Consider the following 21,394-nt stretch of genomic DNA (forward strand, 5'->3'; position numbering starts at 1 on the left):
GTCTTAAACTGAACTCTTATTATTTTTTCAGATAGCACCTTTTGTCAGAACTTAAGAGTTATGAATGGCCCTTACCATACTGATGCTTTCTGACTGAGCTCCTCTCTCCCCCTAACACAAGAGACTGTAATAGCCAGGAATAGATCATCACCCCTATTCAGCCTGAAGAAGTTATAGAAGATGGATCTTTGTCCCTCTGCAACCCTTACAATTAAGGGTTCTTTTATAAAAGGGAGGGGGGAAATGTAAGAGGTGTGTGAACCAGTGCAACTCCATCTTGAATAGGAGCTGGGTAAAATGAGGCTGAGACCTACTGGGCTGCATTCCCAGATGGTTAAGGCATTCTAAGTCACAGGATGAGATAGGAAGTTGGCACAAAATATAGGTCACAAAGACCCTGCTAATACAACAGTTTGCAGTAAAGAAGCTGGCCAAGACCCACCAAAACCAAGATGGTGACAAAAGTGACCTCTGGTCGTCCTCACTGCTATATGCCATAACAGTTTACGAATGTTATGGCAATGTCAGGAAGTTACCCTATATGGTCTAAAAAGGGGAGGCACGAATAATCCACCCTTTATTTAGCACATCATTAAGAAATAACCATAAAAATGGGCAACCAGCAACCCTTGGAGCTGCTCTGTCTATGGAGTAGCCATTCTTTTATTTCTCTACTTTCTTAATAAACTTGCTTTCACTTTAGTGACTCGCCCTGAATTCTTTCTTGTGTGAGATCTAAGAACCCTCTCCCGGGGTCTGGATCAGGACCCGTTTTCTGTAACAGTAGGAAAAGGGTAAGTGTTGAAAAGTGACCTACTGGGTACAATGTTTACTATTTGGGTGATGGGTACACTAGAAGCCCCAACTTCACCATTATGCAATACATCCATATAACAAACTTGCACCTGTACATCCTGAATGTAAATGTTTTTTAAATTAACTTATTAGAAGTTTTCTCCCACAGAGACTCCCACCACCCCTTTCTATTTCTTTTGCCCTCAAGAGACGAAACCCACCTATTTGAATATTATATACATTAGTATTAGTTAAAGGATTTACCCAAGAGAACTCAAGAACAGAGACAGGGCCTGCTTGGTGGCTCGTGCCTGTAATCTCAGCACTTTGGGAGGCCAAGGTGGGAGGATGGCTTGAACCCAGGAGTTTGAGATCAGCCTTGGCAACATAGCAAAACCTCATCTGTATAAATAAATAAATAAATAAACAAATAATTAGCTAGGCTTTGTGGTGCGTGCCTGTAGTCCCAGCTACTTGGGAGGCTGAGGCAGGAGGATTGCTTGAGGCCAGGAGTTCAAGGCTGCAGTGATCTATGATCGCAGCACTGCACTCTAGCCTGGGTGCCAGAGTGAGACCCTGTCTCAAAAAGACAAACAAAACAAACAAAAAACAGAGACAGAAATAACGCTTAGGATGATACACACAATTCAAAGGCTTCCCAATGACAAAACCATTGTTGAGACTGACAGCAACCATCGGTGCATCTTCCTTAGGCGTGCCTTCTGTTCTCCTTTACGGCCTTGGCATGTCCTTTCACGGAAGAATCTAAGAGTCACTCCCTCCAGGCACCACAGGAAACAGCTGCACTCCCAGGGATGCCTCTCACCTAAGGCGCACCCTTGCTAGAACTCGCCAGATTGGGGCCCCGGGAGCTGTGCCGGCACAGGCGGTCTCCTGCAGCTGAAGCTGATCTCCCTCCTTCATGGTTTGGTGGGCAAGGAACCCGGTTGCCATGGCAACTCCAGCAGCCATTCAGGCTGGAGGGAACATTCCCTAAGGCTCCTCTCCATCTGTGTGTCCTTGGCGATTTCCCTGCCTTGGTGAAGGAGGTGGGGATCCACTTCCTCAGGGATCTCCCCCAGCTCACCGATGGTATAAATGGGCAGGGGAACTGCGTTGCCATAGCAGCAACTCCTCTAGCTCTTCCATTCAGAGAAAGTCTGGCTCAGGGGATCTGCTTGGTGTTCCCAATGGCAAAGCCGGCAAGGAACTGCATTATCATAATGATTTCCACGCTGTCTTTCCAAGAGAGGGTTGGCTTTGTTGGGTTCCTGCTGGAGGCTGGGCCCTTGTTCCCACTGCCATGGTAACATCCCCAGCGGCACAGACCAGGCAGGTTTCTCACCAGCCAAGCCCCAATGCCGCCTTTCAAGTCTGTTCTTGTTTCCCTAGGCCCCTTTTCTTCTTTTTCCCAAACCCTAGACTTTCTGCTGGCGTCACCTCTCTTTATCCTTGAGATCACTGTGATCAAGTCTTTCTTCCTGCCCAAGACTAGTTTTAGGGTAAGATGTTGTCTTTGACTGTGTTCACCTTCCCTTCTGTCCATCAAAGTTCCCCCCAACCAAAAAAAAAAAATTCCATTTTGGAAAAAGGAGGGTTTTGTATACAAGATAATGGGATACAAGGAAATCAAAAGAGTAATCATCACGGGAATGTCCAACAATCCTGTAAGTCATACTGTGTTCATCCATGTGAGGGTGTCTTTTCCCTTCAACCCTCACACTGTCTTCCTGTTCCTGGACTTGGAGCCTTTGGTGGAAACAGAGGGGGCTTTGGTGTTGGAACATCTGGGTTTGAATCTTGTTTCAGTCATTTATTTTCTATCTTTTTTTTTTTTATTTCTTAGAGAGGAAGCCTTGCTATATCACTTGGGCTGGTACAGCTCACCGCAGGCTCACTGCAGCCTCAAACTCCTGGGCTCAAATGGTCCTCTCACCTCAGCCTCCCAAGTAGCTAGGACTATTCCCTGCCGGTGTGCCCAGCCTCAATCTGCTCTTACAAGCTGACAGATCGTGGGAGAGTCACATCTTTCTGGGAAGGAGAATTAGAAGGAGGAAGTAAATGTCTTCCTTGCCAAATTGTGGTAAGAGAGAGGTAATGTATATGAAAGTTCTTTGTCAATATTCTAGGCACTTAACAGACCTTGATAATGTTGGTAATTTTTATTCCTATGGGACATTTGTAATTGATGTATTCATTGAGGTAGTCCTTCAGTGGCTGAATTATGGGGCTCATTCAGATACTTCCCTAAGGCAGGCTCTATAACCTGCCAGGAGCATCACTCTTCTCATCTGTACAATGGGACAGTACCAGTCTCAGTGGAGGATTTTGAAGATTAAATGAGGTACTGAACAGAAATGCATACAGCAGGCCCAGGCAGACAGTTCCTGCCCAATTAATGGTGATTATTATTATCGATTGCCTATTATGTGCTCTTAACAGGATTCCCCTCTGAATTCTTGAGTGAGTTTGCTGCTGCTGTGGCTTAGGTCTTTCCCACATGTACTCTAGTGCTATATTTATTTATTTATTTATTTATTTATTTATTTAAAGATGGAGTCTCCCTCTGTTGCCCAGGCTGGAGTGCAGTGGCACAATCTCGGCTCGCTGTAACCTCCACCTCCCGGGTTCAAGCAATTCTCCCGCCTCAGTCTCCCGAATAGCTGGGATTACTGTGCACCACCACACCTGGCTAGTTTTTGTATTTTTAGTAGAGATGAGGTTTCATCATGTTGTCCAGGCTCATCTTCAATTCCTGACCTCAAATGATTTGCCTGCCTTGGCCTCCCAGAATGCTGGGATTACAGGAGTGAGCCACCACACCTGGCCCTATTTTTCAATTGACAAATAACAATTGCACATATTCATGGGGTACATAGTGTTGTTTCAATTACAGAGAATGTACAATGATCAGGATAATTAACATATCCATCATCGGAAACATTTATTGTTTCTTTGTATTGCGAACATTGTATATACTCTTTTTAGCTATTTGAAACTGTTATATATAATAATAATTATTATTATTATTATGATTTTTTGAGATGGAGTCTCCCTCTGTCACCCAGGCTGGAGTGCAGTGGTGCAATCTCAGCTCACTGCAACCTCTGTCCCCTGGGTTCAAGCAATTCTCCAGCCTCAGCCTCGCAAGTAGCTGGGATTACAGGCATGTGCTACCACACCCAGCTAATTTTTGTATTTTTAGTAGAGACAGGCTTTCACCATGTTGGCCAGGCCAGTCTCAAACTCCTGACCTCAGGTGATCTGCCTGCCTTGGCCTCCCAAAGTGCTGGGATGACAGGCGTGAACCACTGTGCCTGGACAGAAACTATGTAATATATTATTGTTAACTGTAGTCATCCTGCAGTGCTATAAAGTACTAGCATTTATTCCTTCTATCTAGCGATAATTTGGTATCCTTTAAATCTCTCCCTACCCCTCCCTTTAAAGGCTGAGAATGAGCAAAAAGGGATGGGACCATAAAAGACTCCCTGCAGTTAGTGACTGTGTCCCAGGACCAGGGGTTATTTGAAATGACCAGAGGGGCCAAAATACTTCCCCCTCTTTTAATTCTCAATGGTGGGTGCAATGGTTTCAACGTTTGTCTCCTGCATACCTCATCTTGAAATTCATTCCCCAAGGTTGGAGGTGGAACCTGGTGGGAGGTGTTTGGATGATGGAGCTGGCCATGGATAGGTTAATGCCTTTCCTGTGGGGGCGAGTGAGTTCTTACTCTATTACTTCTTGCCGGAGCTGATTGTTTAAAAGAGCCTGGAACCTCCCCCCTTGCTATCTGATCTCTGTACCACTTGCAGCTCCCCTCCACCTTCCACCATGAGTGGAAGCAGCCTGAGGCCCACCCTCACCAGATGCAGATGCGCAATCTTGAACTTTCCAACCGTCAGAACCGTAAGCCACATAAACCTTTTTTTCTTTATAAATTACCCAGCTTCAGGTATTACTTTAGCAACACAAAACAGACTAACGCAGTGGGTCAGCAAGTGTGGCCCTGAATTTTAGAGCAAGGACAAATTATTTTGGGGAAACTTCCTCTCCTGGTTGCTTCTTTTCTTCCTTATGTCTCTTTATCCACTTTGACTGTCAATACCCTCTTGCAGACACCGGGACTCTTACCCAGTCCTACCCTCCTGCAAGTGGTGCCACCAGCTCCCAGACCTTCCCCGAGTCCTCCTTCTTCACACTCACCTGACTATTGCTTTCAAGTACAGCTCAGTGTTCAGCAATCTAATCAATAATTTATCGATAAGACATTAAAAAGTAATAAGCACATAAAACACTGCCCCTCCCAGAAAATATTCCTGCAGTTCAACTGGTACTTTCAAATGCTTTGCTCCTAACCCCTTGTGAAAGCTTTCATATCTACATCAGCCTGCAGTGGTGGAGCCCTCCCCTCCCTGAACTACCACTAAACTTCCAGGACTTCAGATTTAATTGTGCTTTAATTATTTCATGCACTAGTCTGTTCTCCCCAGTGAGACTGTAAATTTCCGAAAAATTTTTTATGCCAGCATTATTGGGCATAAAATCAACTTTCAGTAAAATTTTTACAATTGATTAATAAGAGTGAGCATTTTTTCAACCAGGAAAATGTCTTCTATCATGGAGTTATATTTGGAAAGTTGGATTCTCCTAAACCCCTGATGGATTCTAGCCACAATTATTTTTGATGCTGTGTCTCTATTTGCTTCTTCCTGAATAACCACAATAGGATGATTCTATTTCAGTGAGGATGTCATCTCAGGTAGGCTAGCTTTAAGAGAGTTCCTAGGATGGCTGTGTATAAATTTGCATCCAAAGAGGTAGCTGTGGTCCTGTAAATATACTTTATTCGAAATGTCTGATTGTTTCTGATAAGCCACTGGATATCTTAGTTCCAGGAAGTCCAAGTTTAAAATAGATTCTATTAAAGGAAGTGATGCATAATGGGGTTGCATCTTCCTTATTGATTAGATATTTTTAAGATGTACCTTTTGCTCAAAACCAAACGACAGAAATACAAGAAAAGCATACTCTAAGATAATTAATTAAGTCAGAGGAAAACAGTAGGTAAAAGAAAATAAATGTTTAAGCCAGCCAGGTTATTTCCACTTGTAAAGACTGTTTCTTTCTCACTAGAGTTTTTCAAACATAGGAACCCTTCAGAAAAAGGTTTCTGGTCTCTAGCTCCCATGGGTATAAATTAAGGAAATGCTAATAATATCTCACTAGGTGTTATTAACTGTTACGAAGATATTTCAGGATAGAGCTGTTCATAAAGATAACATTCAATGCATCAAATTCCTTTTTCTGGCAGATAAATTAAAATGCCCTTTAAAAGGGAGTGCATTAGCTCACTGGGGTCAAAGTAACATCATCTGTAATGCCAAGGAGCCTGGCTTTCCTCTGAGGACTGTTGGCAGAATTGACTTACACTCACTCACACCATCAGAGGAAAGCTAAGTGAGGAGGACTCCAGGGATGGTTTTTCCTTCAGTAAGTCCCCAGAGGAAAAAGTGGATACCTTGTGTCATGATATGGGGACAGAAACTGGGAAGGTAAGAGACATGGCTCTGGTTGCCTCGGTCCCCCTATCCAGAGGATTTAGGGGTAGAACATACAGTGGGTGCTGTGGTCCAACACCCAGATCCCCAAATCCCCCCTCAGGATAGAGACATTCATATGTCCTGATTTATGGGGGTGTTGGCTATTGAAATTTCACCACTGAGTCCTTCCCGAGCATTTGTCAATAGTTGAAGAAAACCTCTTCGCCCACGATCAGGTCCCTGCCACTGGAGGAAGCTGCATCTGGGGACTTGATGGTGGGGGATGGGATTAAAACACAGGCTCCTCTGTTTTAAGTCGGACTCTGAACGGCCATCCCAGCTGTCCTGCCCTCTGTGTGTTGATGACTGAGGCCTTCATTAACATTGCACTGCAATGTAACTCCTCCCTTTCCCAATCCTGTTTCTTTCCCGTCTGCATGAGTGTTGATTCTAAGAGCGCTTCCCACAGACTTCCTCATACAAATCTCCATCTCAGGGTCTGTTTCCTGGAGGGCACTCAACTAATACAGAATGTCTTTTAAATTTTGAACTAAGATTGAGACTTTTCTACTGCGGAAGTTTCTCTTGGCCGTAGAAACCTAGAACCTTAAGATATGAGAGGGCAACATTAACCAATTTTGTAGAGAAGGCACTGACACTCAGAAAGATGAGGACTAAGGTCACACAGTAGACACTGCAGAATGGCCCCGTGTAGAACTCAGTTGGGTTGACTTCCAAACCAGTGGTCTGATCCGTATCAAGTGTCCTCCCTGACATCTCCATGATAAGAAGCAAGCAGCTGATAGGCAGGTAGATATGAACTTGCTCCCTTCCGAGAAAGGAGTGATGAGAGATACTGAACCAATGAAGGGGGTCTACCCCATTCCTGCAAAGGTGTTTAGATTTGTGCTAAGAAGGGGCTGCAAGGAGGTGGCCAGATCCCATGACTGCTCAGCTTCCTCCCATTTCCTTTCTTTTGATGTTGAGGGGGCTATGAAATAGGTAATAAGTGTCATAGAGAAGAATGAGGAGCTGAAGAACCCTCTAGGCTCAGCTGGTCCCATCATAACAAATCTTGATGAGGAGGACGGCTGCCAGAGTTTAACAGTAGCAGAGTCATCCTGAGCTCAGGCAGGCTGCAGAGTTAGTGCGGGTATGAAGCATTCCAGTGATTACACTCTTACTGTTTAGTAGGTCATTCTTACAAAATGCTTTACAGGCACTGATTCATTTCCACAGAAGTGTCTCACCATATTATTGCCTTACTTTAGTGAATGAGTCTGAAGCTTTCCAGTGTCAGAGGAAACTGAAAAGTCTGAAGAGAGGTCTATAAAATTGCCTATTTCACAGCCCCTTTCAGACCTTTTCTGTGGTGTATGTTGTTACTTTCCTTTCTGGCAAAATCTTCCCCTTCCTGCTTCCTAACCCCAATATTTATGGGTAAGATTGACTCCTGACACCTCCACCCTCAGCCAAAAGTGGGGAGAGGTGGGTCCTCAATGTCTTAAACCAATCAGCAGGATCCCATCCATGTTTCCATGGTGACTGTCTTAGAGAGTCCCTTCCTAGTTCTAAACCAATGAGAGTCAGCCCCTTACAGTGTCCTGGTCTCGCCGGTTAGTTCCAAGAGGATATGAGAGCTAACTTTGGCCAATTAAAGTGTAAGAATTGATGGTTAGAGAAATAGAAGTTTCTTGTCGTCCTAAATGGAACGATGTGGAGTTTCTTGTCCTCCTAAATGCAACGAGATGGAGATAGCAGGCCTGGGACTGATGCCTCCATGTATACCCATCTTGTCTCAAAGATGTCTAGCTTGAGGATGAAGGTAACACACCTTTGAGGGTGACATGGGTAAGAAATGTAGCAGAGGAATGGAGATAACTGCCAAGATTGTGCTGGAGTCCTGAGTCCTGATCAAATAGCATTTGATTTTTACCCTATCTCTGGATTTTTAAAATTATTGTTTTTCTTTTTAACAGCCTTTAGAAAGCGTGACATCGCTGGACTGTTTTTTTTTTTTCTTTCTTTTTTCTTTTGAGACAGAGTCTCGCTCTGTCGCTCAGGCTGGAGTGCAGTGGCGCGATCTCTGCTCACTGCAAGCTCCGCCTCCCGGGTTCACGCCATTCTCCTGCCTCAGCCTCCCGAGTAGCTGGGACTACAGGCGCCCGCCACCATGCCCAGCTAATTTTTTTTTGTATTTTTAGTAGAGACGGGATTTCACCGTGTTAGACAGGATGGTCTCCATCTCCTGACCTCGTGATCCACCGACCTCAGCCTCCTGAAGTGCTGGGATTACAGGCGTGAGCCACCGCACCCAGCCATCTCTGGACTTTTCAATTGCACATGCAGTTTATGTTGAGTTTTCTGTTTCTTACAACGAAACACATGCCATTCAACGTGCTTCCTATAGAGGCCACATCCTCTGCACGGGCTCTTCTCCTCCGCAGTCCTAATCAGAGCCTGGGGAAGAGCAATTTCAAATAGAAAATAAAACTCTCGCTAAAAGGAAGTCAAAAGACTAGTTCGATGAATATCCACAGATGGATTTTATCCAATAGTCTAGCTCAACTTACCCTGGTGTTCAAGGACTCAAGTTGGAGGTCATGCAGATTGGCTTATCTAGATATTGGGCTTCCCTAAGTAGTTTGTAGTATAATATCCATGAGGAAAGTGGCATGTATTATATGGTATAATTATATAATACTGTAATCCTAGAGTCCTGAATACATGTTTTGCATCTTATAGGTAATTTGAAAATGAGAGTTGAACTCATGTAAACTCGACTCCTGTTGCTGCTGTTGGCATATTTTCTAGGTGTTGGGGAGAAAGGACACTCCCTATGACATGGTCAAGTTTGGTGATACAAAGTCAAATCCCTTGGGTAGACTTCTCTCTTGTTAAATCACCAGCAGAGCACAGGGTCTGACCCAGAGCAGGCACTCAAATATTTGTTGAATAAATTCACTTTGAATTTGGAACCACAAAACTCAAGTGGTGGCTTAATTTCACACAATTCTAGTTTGCCATTCTTCAAAATCCTTTTTTATACTTTCACTTTCCTCTCTCTTAATGTACCTCTCTTACAAACGAATTCTCTGCTGTAGAATGGTGATTTTGGAGGCTGTGGGGGGAGTAGGAAGGTGATGGGTACACAATCTCAGCTAGACAGGAGGAATAAGGGTGTTTTCTGAGATCTATTGCACAGAGTGGTAAATATAGTTAACAATAGTGTATTGTACATTTCAAAATTGTTAAGACGTAAATTTCAAATGTTCTCACCACAAAATGCGATAAATATTTGAGGTGATAGATATGTTAATTAGCTTGATTTAATTCTTCCGTATGGCATTCGTGAATCATAACATCATTTTGTTCTCCATAAATATGTACAGTTATAAACTGTTAATTTACAATTAGAAAAACCCCCAAACAAACAAATTCTCAGCCAATAACTTGGGGTGAAAAATGACCAAGGAAAGAGTGGGCCTCCTTTGTATGTCTACTAGCAAATTCTCAGACCTCCTTCCAACTGCATTCATTTATTCATTCAACAAACAGATGTTTATTGCCCTGTGGATGCATAGGTGAAGAAGACAAAGTCCCTTCCTTTGTATATTCTAGTGGGGAGAGTAAACACAAATAATCATGTAAAACAAACAACCAGGGTATCCTTTCAGGCAGTGATGATGTGCTATGGGGAGAATGTGTGGGGCTTGAGGACTAGAGAGGGATTGGGAGTATAGTGGGGAGTGATTAGGGTAGTCAAGAAAGGCTGTTCTGAAGCAACAATGTTTAAGCAAGGACTTAAATAATAGAGAGAAAGCCATATTAATGTTTGTGAGAAGGACTCAGCACCATGGCTCACACCTGTAATCCCAGCACTTTGGAAGGCCAAGGGGGGTGGATCACTTGAGCCCAGGAGTTCAAGACCAGCCTGGCCAACATGGCAAAATTCCATCTCTACAAAAAATACAAAAATTAGCTGGTTGTGGTGGCGTGTGCTTGTAGTCCCAGCTACTCGAGAGGCTGAGGCAGGAGAACTGCTTGAAACAGAGAGACGGAGGTTGCAGTGAGCCGAGATCACGCCACTGCACTCCAGCCTTGGCGACAAAGCAAGACCCTATCTTAAAAAAAAAGAGTCCAAGATTTGTGAGAAGAACATCCAGGCAGAGGGAATAGCAAACACACCTGGCTGGAGTCTCCTGTCTTTTTCTTTTTTCTTTTTCTCTTTTTTTTTTTTTTTTTTTTTTTTGAGACAGAGTCTTGCTCTGTCGCCCAGCTGGAGTGCAGTGGTGTGATCTTGCCTCACTGCAACTTCTGCCTCCTGGATTCAAGCGATTCTCCTGCCTCAGCCTCCCGAGTAGCTGGGATTACAGGCACCCGCCACCATGCCTGGCTAATTTTTGTATTTTTAGTAGAGACAGGGTTTCACCGTGTTAGCCAGGATGGTCTTGGTCTCCTGACCTCGTGATCCACCTGCCTCGGCCTCCCAAAGTGCTGGGGTTACAGGCGTGAGCCACCACTTCTGGTCCACTCCTGTCTTTTTAATGGTGCCACTCAATTGCTGCAGCAAAGAACCTGAGTGTCATTCTTGTTTCATTCTTTTACTTACACCCCACATCGGGTCTGTCCTCTACCTCCAAAATCTCAAATCTGGCCACTTGACTCCATCTGCACTCTGCACTGTCACTAACCCGTCATATCTCACGTGGAACAACTTGTTCTTCTGTTTGTATCTTGTTTCCCCACCTGTGAAAAAAATCTATGCTTCATAAAACAAATGAAATGATCTTTAAAAAGGTAAGCCAACTTATGAAAATTCCCTGCTTAAAGCTTGTCAATACCTTCCAATAACTTTTTTATTGTACCAAAATATATATAAGATAAAATTTATAGTTTTTAATAACACAATTTTTTGAGACAGGGTCTTGCTACGTTGCCCAAGGCTGGATTTGAACTCAAGCACTCAAGCAATCCTCCTACCTCAACCTCCTAAATAGCTGGGACTACAGGCATCTGCCACCATGCCTTGCTTAAAATACTGAATTTTTAAGTGTGTAATTCAGTGGCATTAAGGACATTCACATTTTTGTGCAACCATCAACACCATCCATCTCCAGAACTTTCTTGTCATACCAAACTCTATACCCAATAAACAACTTCTAGTTTTCCCCTTTCCATAGCCCCTGGCAGCCACCGTTCTACTTTATGTCTCTATAAATTTGCCTATTCTAGGTAACTAAAATAAGTAGATTATACTGTTATCCTTTTGTATTTGCTTTGTTACACTTAGCATAATGTTTCTAGGTTCATCTGTGCGGTAGCATGTGTCAAAATTTCATTCTTTTTAAGGTTGAGTACATTGTACATGTATACCACATTTTGTTTATCCATTTATCTGTTGATGGACATTTGGGTTGTTTCCACCCCTTGGCTCTGGTAAGTAACGCTGCTAGAACACTGGTATACAAGTATCTGTTTGAGCCCTTGCTTTCAGTTCTTTTCGGTGCCTACCAGGAAGTGAAATGCTGAATCTAGCCCGTGTTTAATTTTTTGAAGAACCACCATATATTTGTCCACAGTGGCTGTACCACTTTTTTATTCCTGCCCAGCAATGGCACAAGGGCTCCAATTTCTCCACGTCCTCACCAACACTTGTTATTTTCTGTTTGTTTTGAAATAGTAGCCATGCTAATGGATGAAGTGATATCTCATTGTGGTCTTCATTTGCATTTCCATAGTGATTAGTGATGTTGAGGACCTTTTCTTGTGCTTATTGGCCGTTTGTATATCTTCTTTGGGGAGATGTTTATTCAAGTCCTTTGCCTATTTACGAATTGGATTTTTTTTCTTATTGAGTTTTAGGAGTTCTTTCTATATTGTGGATATTAACTGCTTATCAGATATATGATTCACAAGTATTTTCTCCTATTCTGTGGGTTGCATTTTTACTCTGTTGATAGTGTATCGTTGATGCATAAAACCTTCAAATTTTGATGAAGTTCAATTTGTCTACTTTTTCTTTCGGTGCCAGTGTCATAGCCAAGAAACCACTGCCAAATCTAATGTCATGAAGCTTTCCCCCAGTGTTTTCTTCTAAGAGTTTTATAGTTTTGGTTGCTATGTTTAGGTCTTTGACCCATTTTGAGATAACTTTTGTATGTGGTGTTTCAGTAATTTTAAAAATAAAATCCAAACTCAATCTAGCATATCTTACAACTTTATCTCAGTACTCCAACCTCCTCACGCTACCACATGACATTGTTAGAGTCCCCTTTCTGTAGTATGGACACGTTAAGCTTTTGTTCATATCTGAGCTTCTGTATTTGTTCCTTCTGTGTAGGTCACTCTGCATGGTTCATGCTGAAACATCGTGTTCTTACAGAGGCCTTAACTGGCTACTCTCTCTTTTCTAGCTTCCCCTTCTATTCCCCTTACCTCCCTTTTCAGGTTATTCTTCTTATTCCATCCCACTTATTTCTTGATAACACTTAGAAAGTCTGCAAGTGCCGTGTGTATTTGTTTGCTTGTTTCTGGCCCATCTCCCTTTCTATAAGTGAGGAAATGTGTCTGCCTGGATCTCTGCTGTATCCCCTGCCTCTAAACACTAACCAGCACAAGCAAGTCCTGAATACAATTTTGATAAATGAATGACTGCATACAAGAATGAGTTCATTTAATGCATGGAAGTTAGTTCACGTAAGGCCTTAGGCAAGAATTCTCAATTTTTTTTTTTAAATACATGCATTCTATTTAACCTCAGAACTATGGAAAAGCACCCCAAGTCTCCCATTTAAGGTGGTTTAAGTCTATCAGCCAGGAAAGTTATGGATCTCAAAGACTGCTTATTTTCCTTTATGCTTGTTTGAGATACTATGGATAAGTGTATTAAAGTCTAAATGGTGCTGTGTTTGGATTTGATCGACTTTCCTTTCTGTCCACCATTTGACACATGCTGCTTTGTTGATCTACTCTGAGAACTGAAGTGTGGTAAACTTTTTGAGGGCCTGAATTAACAGGCCTTTCTACAATGGGGGAAGAAAGATGTTAGGGGGAGGTGGAGGTGAAGATGATGATGGTGATGGTGGATATTTCAGAGAAAGGCCTGATGGGGCTAATCTGTCTATAAACAATATTCTATGACAATGGCCCTTTGATGGTTGTTGACAATTATTATGCTGAGAGAGAAAATGTATACACATACTCCTACTGGGGTGAAGGAAGTGATACTTCTCTAAGTGGTTCATAAAATTACTCAGTCATGATAAATGTTGCATTGGAAAAGATGTTTTATTAGGTAATAATCATGTTCTCTGGTGTGATCTTATTCTGGCAGATAATTGTTGCTCCCAAATGAGATAAAGAGTGGTCCCTCATTTCTATCAAGCTGAACAGCAGAATACTACGGGTATAGGGAATAGGATTGTCCGGAGTCTGATGTTTACGTTCCTTGGCCAGCCTTCACGAGAACCTGCATGGAGATGGTCTCCACTTTGTGGGAATCCTTCCAAAATGTGCACAGAGCTGTGGCTTCCTCTTGCTGTGGCTACAGCACAAATGAGCTAGAGTGGTTAACTAAGTTGGTGGGGAATTTGTCTAATTTGGTTAAGAGCATCTGTTTGAGGTGATTGAAATGTAAACAAGATATATCTTGCTGTTTAAACCATACTGGAATTATTTATTTATTTATTGAGACAAAGTCTTACTCTGTTGCCCAGGCTAGAGTGCAGTGGCTTGATCATAGTTCACTGCAGCCTTGAGGGAGCTTGTCTTTGATCTGATGCCCACAGAAGATTCAACCCTGGATGGACTTTACTCCCTCCTCTGAATTCTCCTAGCACTCTTGTTTCATCTGTACTGTATATATATATTTAATCTGTGTGTGTGTCTCTATATATATTTAATATATATAATATAAATATATATATACATATATATATACATATATTTAATATATATATATATATTTATATATATATTTATAAATATATATATAGAGAGAGATAGATACACACACACGTATATATTTCTTACGAGAAACTGGCTTATATAATTATATAATTACAGAGGCCAAGAAGTCCCATGATCTATCATCCACAAGCTGTAGACCCAGAAAAGCCAATTGTGCAATCAGTTCAAGTCAAAAGGCCTGAGAACCAGGAGAACCGATGGTATGTATCTCAGTCTAAGGGCAATAGAAGATGGGATGAAACATTTCAGCTCCAACAGTGAGACAGAAAAAAAAGCAGAGGAAAGGAGGCAAATTCCTCCTTCTTCCACCTTTTCTTCCATTCAAGCCCTCAAAGATTGGATAGTGCCCACCCATATTAGGGAGGGTAACGTACGTTATTAAGCCCATGGATTTAAATGTTTTGTTTTGCATTTTTTAGACAAGGTCTTGCTCTATCGTCGAGGCTGCAGTGCAGTGACGTGACCATGGCTCACTGCAACCTCAACCTCTCAGGCTCCAGTGATCCTCCCTCTTCAGCCTCCCAAGTAGCTGAGACTACAGTTGTGAGCCACCACATCCAGCTGATTATTTTTTAATCATTTTTTGTTGAGATGGAGATCTTTATATATATATATATATATATATATATGTATATTTTATTATACTTTAAGTTCTAGGGTACCTGTGCACAACATGCAGGTTTGTTACATACGTATACATGTGCCATGTTGGTGTGCTGCACCCATTAACTCATCATTACATTAGGGATGGGATATCTCCTAATGCTATCCCTCCCCCCACCCCACAACAGGCCCCGGTGTGTGATGTTCCCCACCCTGTGTCCAAGTGTTCTCATTGTTCAATTCCCACCTATGAGTGAGAACATGAGGGTGTTTGTTTTTTTCTCCTTGAGATAGTTTGCTGAGAATGATGGTTTCCGGCTTCATCCATGTCCCTACAAAGGACATGAACTCATCCTTTTTATGGCTGCAGAGTATTCCATGGTGTATATGTGCCACATTTTCTTAATCCAGTCTATCATGGTTGGACATTTGGGTTGGTTCCAAGTCTTTGCTATTGTGAATAGTGCCTTAATAAACATACATGTGCATGTGTCTTTATAGTAGCATGATTTATATTCCTTTGGGTATATACCCAGTAATGGGATGACTGGGTCAAATGGTATTTCTAGTTCTGTATCCCTGAGGAATCGCCACACTGTCTTCCACAATGGTTGAACTAGTTTACAGTCCCACCAACAGTGTAAAAGTGTTCCTATTTCTGAGTTGGAGATCTTAATATCTTGTCCATGCTGGTCTTGAACTCTTGGGCTCAAGTTATCTTTTCACCTCTACCTCTCAAAGTGCTGGGATTGATGTGGCTCTCATCTGGAAACACTTTCACAGACACATCCAGAAGGAATGTTTAATTTGTGGCCCAGTCAAGTTGATACATAAAATTAACCATCACACTTACCCTTTCACCTACTTAACAAGCTCTTGAAGGGCAATATCTTGCCTGATTTATCATTGCATCCTACATATCCTACAGTACCAAGGATTCTATACACAAAAATTAATAGTAATAATAGCAATAATTAACATTTATTGATCCCATACACTGTGGCCATGTGCCAAGCTTTGTGATTTATTTGTATTAACTTGATTCTCCCAACAACCTCTTGAGATATGTACTATTAAAAGTCCTATTATCTGATGGGGAAACAGAGCTGCTCATTAACTTGCCAATGGTCACACAGTAAATATTTGACCAGGCCACTGACTCTAGAAACTGTGATCTTAACCTCTACACTATATTCACAGATGGTGGATAAATGTATGCAGCATGTTTGGTATCTATACTCTTGGGTGATGAAGGTTATTTGACTCCAAACCACAATAAGCCTGGAGGATTCATATTGGTTTCTACCAGTTTTAAGCACTATTTTATATGGAAGATTTCCAGATTATCAAATTAGGATGAACCTTGATATCCATTCATTCATTCAAATATGAATATTCAAATATTAATGGATCCTTTCAACAAATATTTATTGAACAAAAAAATATGTGCTAGGCACTGGCTAGGCATGAGGATACAATAGTGAACAAAACAACTATGGTCTGGGCTCTGGTATAGTTTACTTTGAAGTGGGAATGACAGACATTGAAAAAATAATTATGCTAATGAACATGTGAATTACTGCAAACTGAGAGGTTCTGAAGAAACAGAAAGCTAGTCTAAGACAGCGCATAACGGAGGAATCAGGTCAGGGCCAGATATCAGTGAAGACTTCCATGAAGAAGGTATCCTTCAACTGTCTTCTGAAAAATGATTAGAGCTTTACCAGGTGATATGGTTTGGCTGTGTCCCCATTCAAACCACATCTTGAATTGTAGCTCCCATAATCCCCATGTGTCATGGGAGGGACCCGGTGGGAGGTAATTGAATCATGGGCGCAGGTTTTCCTGTGCTGTTCTCATGATAGTGAATAAGTCTTAAAAGATTTGATGGTTTTATAAAGGGGAGCTCCCCTGCACATGCTCTCTTGCCTGCCACCATGTAAGATGTGACTTTGCTCCTCTTTCGCCTTTTGCCATGATTGTGAGGCCTCCCCAGCCATGTGGAACTGTGAGAACATTAAACTTCTTTCCTTTATAAATTACCCAGTCTCAGGAATATCTTTATTAGCAGCAAGAGAACAGATGAATACACCAGGGGTAGAGGATGAGATGGGTGGGAGAGCAGTCTAGGTAGCTAGGCAGAGGAACAGCAAGTACCAAGTCCTGGACCAGCAGGGACCTTGGCAAATCAAGATCTATATCAGAACCTTGGCCATAGTGGTGAGCTCAGTTTAAAGCGAAACAAAGATCTTCATATATATATATATATAGCTATCTATCTACATATAGGTATGTGTAATCACACATTGCGTATTTTATATATATATAAATATATATAAATATATATGAATAAATATATATAAATATATAAATATATATAAATAAATATATAAATATATAAATATATATAAATATATATAAATATAAATATATATAAATATATATAAATATATAAATATATATAAATATATATAAATATATATAAATATATAAATATATATAAATATATATAAATATATATAAATATATAAATATATAAATATATATAAATATATAAATATATAAATATATGAATGTATAAATATATAAATATATAAATACATATAAATATATATAAATATATAAATATATATAAATATATATAAATATATAAATATATATAAATATATATAAATATATAAATATATAAATATATAAATATATAAATATATATAAATATATAAATATATAAATATATAAATATATAAATATATAAATATATAAATATATGAATATATATAAATATATATAAATATATAAATATATGAATATATGAATATATATAAATATATAAAAATATATATAAATATATAAATATATAAATATATAAATATATAAAAATATATAAATATATAAATATATGTAAATATAAATATATATAAATATATATAAATATATAAATATATGTAAATATAAATAAATATATATAAATATATATAAATAAATATATATAAATATATATAAATAAATATAAATAAATATATATATAAATATATATAAATAAATATAAATATATAAATAAATATAAGTATATATAAATAAATATAAATATATATAAATATATATAAATATATATAAATAAATATATATACATATATATAAATAAATATATATACATATATATAAATAAATATAAATATATATATAAATATATATAAATAAATATAAATATACATAAATATATATAAATAAATATAAATATATATATAAATATATATAAATAAATATAAATATATATAAATATATATAAATAAATATAAATATATATAAATAAATATATAAATATATATAAATAAATATATAAATATATATATAAATATATAAGTATATATATCTATATATCTATATATCAATATATATCTATATATCTATATATAAATATATATAAATATATATCTATATATAAATATATATCTATATATAAATATATATAAATATGTATAAATATATATATAAAAATATATAAATGTATATAAAAATATATATAAATATATAAATATATAAATATATAAATATATAAATATATAAATATATAAATATATATAAATAAATATATAAATATATAAATATATATATAAATTATAAATATAAATATAAATATAAATATAAACATAAATATATATATACACACACACACACATACACACTCACACACACTATATATATAAAGCCATCTCACTGTTTGTTGTTGTTGTTGCTTGTGTGTTTTTGAGACAAGGTCTGGCTTTGTCACCCAGCCTGGAGTGTAGTGGTGTGATCATAGCTCACTGCAGCCTTGAAATCTTGGGTTCAAGCAATCCTGCCACCTCAGCCTCCCAAGTAGCGAGGACTACAGACACATGCCACCATGGCTAATTTTTTATTTTATTTTATTTTCATGGAGATGGAGGTCTTGCTTTGTTGCCCAGGCTGATCTCAAATTCCTGGCCTCAAGTGATCCTCCCATTTCAGCCTCCCAAAGTGCTGGGATTACAGGCATGAGCCACCTTGCCCATCCCTTTCTCACTTTTTATTATGCATATATAATATGACAAAAATTGAAATCCATATGTAATACTGTTCTATAAATTTTTTTAGATTTAAATATAATATGAATATTCTTCATGCTTATATTTCTTATGACCTTTAATAATACAGTATTTTATTGTATGCCTCATAATTTATTTAATAAATCCTTTAATATTGCATATTTATGTTTTTCTAATTTTTTCATGATTATAAGTAACACCTCAATAAATATCTTTATATAAAACTATTTTGCATTTTTTTTTTTGAGACAGAGTCTCATTTTGTTGCTCAGGCTGGAGTGCAGTGGTGCAATCTCGGCTCATTGCAGCCTCCGTCTCCTGGGTTCAAGTGATTCTCTTGCTTCAGTCTCCCGAGTAGCTGGGACTACAGACATGCACAACTACGCCTGACTAATTTTTTTTGTGTGTGTGTATTTAGTAGAGACAGGGTTATGCCATGTTGGCCAGGCTGGTCTCAAACTCCTTACCTCAAGTGATATGCCTTGGCCTCCCAAAGTGCTGAGATTACAGGCATGAGCCACCACGTCCTTCCGATTTTTGCATATTTTTGATTGCTTTCTTTATATAAACTTTTGTAAGCTTTTGATACATATTGCCTAATCTTGTCCCTATTTGTAATCTTACATTTGTATATGATTACCTATTTTACTCTTTCCTCACAAACCTTGTATTTTTTCTTTATGATTTTAAGTCTTCACTAATACAAAATGCAAAAATGCTTTATTTTGCTCTCTTAATGATACACGAGATTCTCCTGCCCCTTTGAAGGAAGTGATCCCATCCTTACGTAATTGTTTCCTGGATGTCATTGCATTGCCCCGCCTAAGGTTCTCCTGTTCAACCCAGACTCTGAAACATCTCTCAGTCCCGAGCAGAGATGGGGAACGTGGGAGCCCCAGACAGCCAGGCCCCTTGCTGTCCCATCCCATGCACCCTACCCTGTGCCTGCCTGGCTTGGCTTGGCTGGAATACTGCTGGTTCTTTGTAGTAGCCTGCATATTCTCTACCTCTCTTGACAATTTTCTTCTCATGTTTACTTTCCAAGTACATACCCAGAGAGTTCCTAGCTACAATTTTTCTGAATCTTTCTTTTCTTTAATTTTCACATTGCTCGTAGTCTCCAGGGTCATCCATTAATTATGTGCTTCCCCTAGTGTCCCCCACTTCCATCTCTCTCTCTCCCTCATTCTGCTCCTGTCGGTCAGAGTGTGAGCAATGGCTCACGTCATCCCTGGTCCCTCACGCCATCCCCGGCCTCTGATGCATCACTTTAATGACTGCTGACACCTACACAGCTCTCCTAAAATCCCTCCATTAGTCACTCCTTTGGTCAGGGCTCTTAAGGTCCTTTTAAAATTCATGCATGCTCTGTGGGAAGTGGCATATCTAGCCAATTCTCAGCTATTAGTTTGTCTAATCAGCTAGGTTCAGTGAACAGGGCTGTGAAGCATTTTTTAATAAAGGAGTTGAGAAAATATGAGGCAATACCTTAAAAGATGTTTCAGCAAGGACTAAGCAGCCCTGAAGGGGTTCCAAAAGGAAGTAGGGGATGCTGACAGCAAAGGAGAGTGACTTCCAGAGCCAACTGGGTGGGAAGAATAGGAATGATCATTCTGGGACTGCCCTTCAGGTCTTCAGATTGACTTATTTTGGCAAGGGGGAGTTCTAGGCAACCACGTAACATATTGCCCAAAGCAGAACACTTTTGAGAATGAAAAATGGGGTGTTCCATGAAAAGACCACATATACAAAGCAACCCCTAAATGCGAAAGGAGCTGAGAAACCAAAGAAGGAGGCAGATCAGTCCAGTGTGTTCTTAAAGGTTTTTTATTGGGGAACTGATAGACACAAGTGTGGTCTTGGGGACCACAGGACAGGTGGCCCTCTGCACTGTTACTCCCCAGACCCAGGGCTTATATCCCATAGGGAAAAGGTATCTGTGCTCCAGCAAGACAAGGCAAAGCAACTCTTCAGTACAGGCAAGAATGCTATACTGTGTGCCATAGCTTATAATTTGTGTGATAACATTAAGGTAGGTTTGTTCTTACAATAGGGATAGTAAATAAAGGAGGAATCAGGAGGCATTCATGCAGCCAAGAAATAATCAGAAGTCAATATGGGAGATTAGCCTCTAAGATGGAGTCATGGCTGGGTGCGGTGGCTCACGCCTGTAATCCCAGCACTTTGGGAGGCCGAGGTGGGTGGATCACCTGAGGTTGGGAGTTCAAGACCAGCCTGACCAACATGGTGAAACACTGTTTCTGCTAAAAATACAAAAATTAGCTGGGCATGGTGGTGTGCACCTGTAATCCCAGCTACTTGGGAGGCTAAGGCAGGAGAATAGCTTGAAACCAGGAGGAGGAGGTTGCAATGAGCCGAGATAGTGCCACTGAACTCAACGTGGCAACAGAGTAA

At 39.7% G+C, this 21,394-nt stretch overlaps 1 long non-coding RNA gene across 1 annotated transcript in view; it reads left to right on the forward strand.

Moving 5' to 3' along the window:
* The window catches only part of LOC129045162 (uncharacterized), a 51,372-nt gene that overhangs the window by 12,814 nt on the left and 17,164 nt on the right, over positions 1 to 21,394 (forward strand). The window contains exons 4-6 of the long non-coding RNA XR_008504906.1: positions 704 to 794; positions 2,218 to 2,297; positions 2,642 to 2,889. This is a non-coding gene — a long non-coding RNA (uncharacterized LOC129045162). The remainder of the gene's footprint in view (positions 1 to 703; positions 795 to 2,217; positions 2,298 to 2,641; positions 2,890 to 21,394) is intronic.

The sequence above is a fragment of the Pongo pygmaeus genome, chromosome 8 (assembly GCF_028885625.2).
Source record: "Pongo pygmaeus isolate AG05252 chromosome 8, NHGRI_mPonPyg2-v2.0_pri, whole genome shotgun sequence".
NCBI lineage: Eukaryota > Metazoa > Chordata > Mammalia > Primates > Hominidae > Pongo > Pongo pygmaeus.